We start from the raw sequence: 4,042 nt of genomic DNA on the forward strand, positions 1-4,042 counted from the left end.
CGTTCACCACCACCCTCTGAGTATGACCCTTCAGCCAATCTGCAATCCATCTGACTGTGTAGGCATCAATGCCACAGTTGCCTAGTTTTTTAATGAGGATGGGGTGGGACGGTGTCAAAGGCCTTGCTGAAGTCCAGAAAGACTATGTCCATGGTGACATGTGCATCCAAAGCTTCTGTGACGAGATCATAAAAGGCAGTCAGTTTGGTCTGACATGACCTGCTCCTAATGAAACAGTGCTGGTTATCCTTGAGCATCATCCATGAAACCAGCCCATCACAGATGTGCTCCTTGATGATCTTCTCAAAGAGTTTCGCTAGGATTGAGGTAAGACTGATGGGCCTATATTTTCCTGGGTCTTCCCTCCTCCCTTTTTTAAAGATGGGGACCAAATTGGCTATTTCCAATCATCTGCCACCTGGTCTGAGCACCACAAGCACTCATAAAGTCATGCCAAGGGCCCTGCAATAACCTCTGCTAGCCTTAAATACCTCTACACTAATGCTTGTAGTATGGGGAACAAGCAGGAGGAACTTGTCTTCCTGCTAGCTAACTCAAACCCGGACATAGTGGGGCTCATTGAAACCTGGTGGTATTCAATCGCTTGTTTGGGCAGTAAACATCAAGGGCTACAGACTGTACAGGCAGGATAGAATGGGGAAGAAAGGAGGGGCTGTGACGCTTTATGTCAAAGAGCAATACACATTTTCAACAAACAGCACGGGGTCAGAGGAGGGGCAGACTGAAATGCTCTGGGTCAGAATACAAGCGGGTCAGGGGGAAAGGGAAGTAACAGAGGGTGTCTACTACAGACCACCCAACCAGGGGGAAGAGCTGGACTGGGAATTCTCAAGTCAGCTCGTGGAGGCAGTTAAGTCAAGGGACATGGTCATCATGGGTGACTTAAGTACCCAGACATCTACTGGGAGGAGCAGTAAGCTAGGTATGACTGCTCCCATAGGTTCCTAGCCAAGATTCAGGACCTCCACCTAACTCAGGAGGTGCACAGCCTCACCAGCAGAAATGCCATTCTGGACCTGGTCCTGGCAACAGGCGATGACCTGGTGAGGGGATTATGGGTTCTCAACCACCCGGGCGATAGCAATCATTGCCTACTGGAATTCACTATCCAGCACAGGGTGTCAAAGGCCTGCAGCAAGGCAATAGGCCTTGACTTCAGGAGGGCTGATTTCAATGAGGTAAGGAGATTATTCAGAGAGGCACTGAGGTCCCAGAGAGTAGGAGACTTGGGAGTCCAAGATGAGTCGTTATTCCTTAAGGAGATGATCATCTAAGCCCAAAGGTGACAGTCCCAATGCGAATCAAAGGGGGCAAGAGGGCTCAAAATCCCCCACGGCTCACCAAAAACATTTAGGAACATCTGAAATCTAAAAAGGAGGCGTACACCTGGTGGGAGGGGCTATCACCAAGGAGGATTACACTTCCATTGCTCGAGACTGTAGGGGGGCTGTTAGGAAGGCTAAAGCAGAGATGGAACTAGGACTAGTGACCAGGATCAAAGATAACAAGAAGTCCATCTTTAAATACATAGGGAGTAAAAAGAAGGCACTGGGTAATGTGGGGCTCCTGCAGGACATCCTCAGCAATCTGGTGGTTGCACCAGAAGATAAAGCTGACCTCTCTTTAACAAATTCTTTGCCTCCATTTTTCTGAGCAGAGACTGGGACATCCCCCCACTGGAATTCTGGACAGACTCAGAAGAGGCACTGCCAGGCCTAGGGTCAGAGAGAACCTAGTTAGGGAACTTGTGGTGGGGCTGGATGTGTTCAAATCAGCAGGCCCAGATGATCTCCACCCCAGGGTGCTGAGGGAATTGGCAGAGGCCATTGCGAGGCACCTGGCATGGCTTTATGAGCACTCATGGTGCTCTGGCCAAGTGCCAGAGGACTGGAAAAGGGCCAGTGTGGTCCCCATTTTCAAAAAAAGGAGGAAGGAGAACCCAGGTAACTATAGAATTTACCTCAGTTCTGGGGAAGCTCTTTGAGAAAATTATCCAGGAGCACATCTGCGAGGGACCAGCAGGGGAGATTATGCTCAGGGGCACCCAACATGGGTTCATTAGGGTCAGATCTTGTCAGACCAACCTGGTTGCCTTTTACAATCAGGTCACAAAATCCTTGGATGCAGGAGTTGCGGTGGACATAGTCTTTCTGGACTTTAGGAAGGCCTTTGACACTGTCTCACCCCATTCTCATTAAAAAATTACGCGACAATGCTGTTGATGCCTACACAGTCAGATGGGTTGCAGTTTGGCTAGCGGGCCGCACTCAGAGAGTGGTGGTGGATGGGTCATTTTTGACCTGGAGGGATGTGGGCAGTGGGGTCCCCCAGGGCTCAGACCTCAGGCCTGCACTGTTCAATATCTTCATCAGCGACTTGGACGAGGGGGTGAAAAGCACCTTATTCAAATTTGCAGATGACACTAAGATGTGGGGAGAGATGGGCATGAAAGAAGGAAGGGAAGGATCTAGGTAGAAAAGGATCTTGGAATCATTGTTGATTCCAAGATGAACATGGGCTGTAGGTGTGAGGATGTGGTCAGTAAGGCTAACTGCACCTTGTCATGCATCCACAGATGCATCACGAGTAGGTCCAAGGAGGTGATCCTCCCCCTCTATGTGACATTGGTCAGGATGCAGTTGGAGTACTGTGTCCAGTTCTGGGTGCCGCACTTCAAGAGGGATGTGGACAGCACGGAGAGGGTCCAGAGGAGGACCACTAACATAGTCAGGGGGCAGCAGGGCAGGTCCTATGAAGAGAGGCTAGGGGAGCTTAACCTGTTCAGCTTCCACAAGAGAAGGCTGAGAGGGGATCTGGTAGCCATCTATAAACTTACTGGGGGGGATCTGCTGGGAATGGGAGAGTCCCTGTTCTCCTGAGCACTACCAGGAATAACTAGGAATAAGGGCCACAAGTTGACTGAGAGTAGGTTCAGGCTAGACATCAGGAAACACTACTTTATAGTCAGGGCAGCTAGGATCTGGAACCAGCTTCCAAGGGAAATGGTGCTTGCTTCTACCTTGGGGGTTTTCAAAAGGATGCTGGATAATCACCTAGCCGGGGTTGTTTGACCCCAGCGTTCTTTCCTGCCCATGGCAGGGGGCCGGACTTGATAATCTGCTCAGGTCCCTTCTGGCCCTACAAACTATGAAACTAAGTAATTTGTTTTTGTGTTGGGATGAAACTATTTGGTATTTTGTTGTGGAAATAAAAAAAATTTAAAATATAATAAAATATTTCAATTAGCACATCATATGATGGTATTACAGTAATAGTCTGATTCTGTACAGTACTGACATGTCATAAAAATAATATTAAATATAATTAGAATGACATTTCAAAATACTAATCAAAATTTGAAATCACAACTTTTCTGGAATTTCATTTAGCAGGAAATTTTGGAAGTATTTAGTTTCATTTTGTTCTTTCCAAATCAGAATAAAAATACATTTTAGATTACCTTGCTTCCTAAAAATGTAAGTTTTGAGTTCCGATCACCTTTGTTTACAGATCCCTAGACTATTTGCAGCTATTGGCTCTTTCTATAAATGTTGAGGAATGGTTTTCCTTCAGTTGAAACAAAAGGATTCAACTAATTAATGTTTGTCCGTTGTACATTTCAGGAGCATGGCATTCCACTACTAACATGGATTATGCAGTAGTTCCACACTATTCTGGAGTCTATCCAGAACCTGTTGAGCACTGTGAGACCTGGAAGAAAGTCTAAAGTGTCAGAGTCACCATCACAGAAGAGCATCCACACCTGAAACCTGCACAGCACAGACAAGGTTTTATCCCCAGCAGCGTCATAGTAAACTATTTCCATGTGAATGTGGGAGTTTTGCATATTTCCTTATTTTCTTAACCAGAACATTATCATTTATCTTTCCAAAACTTTTTAAAATCACAAATATTCTGGCATGCTTGTATAGTTCCTATGCTTTTGCTTTTTCTTTGCCATGATTTCTCTTCATTTCAGAACATAACATAGCATTTTTTAAAATTGCTTTTTATAAAAAAA

The 4,042-nt window shown here is 46.1% G+C and overlaps 1 long non-coding RNA gene across 1 annotated transcript in view; it reads left to right on the forward strand.

Annotated features, from left to right (window-relative positions):
* The window catches only part of LOC109309556, an 11,777-nt gene extending 8,236 nt beyond the window's left edge, over positions 1-3,541 (forward strand). Inside the window, exon 3 of the long non-coding RNA XR_002100959.1 lies at positions 3,532-3,541. This is a non-coding gene — a long non-coding RNA (uncharacterized LOC109309556). The remainder of the gene's footprint in view (positions 1-3,531) is intronic.
* Positions 3,542-4,042: the final 501 nt, after the last annotated feature.

This window comes from Crocodylus porosus, unplaced genomic scaffold (assembly GCF_001723895.1).
Source record: "Crocodylus porosus isolate Cpor-Errol unplaced genomic scaffold, CroPor_comp1, whole genome shotgun sequence".
Classification (NCBI taxonomy): Eukaryota; Metazoa; Chordata; order Crocodylia; family Crocodylidae; genus Crocodylus; species Crocodylus porosus.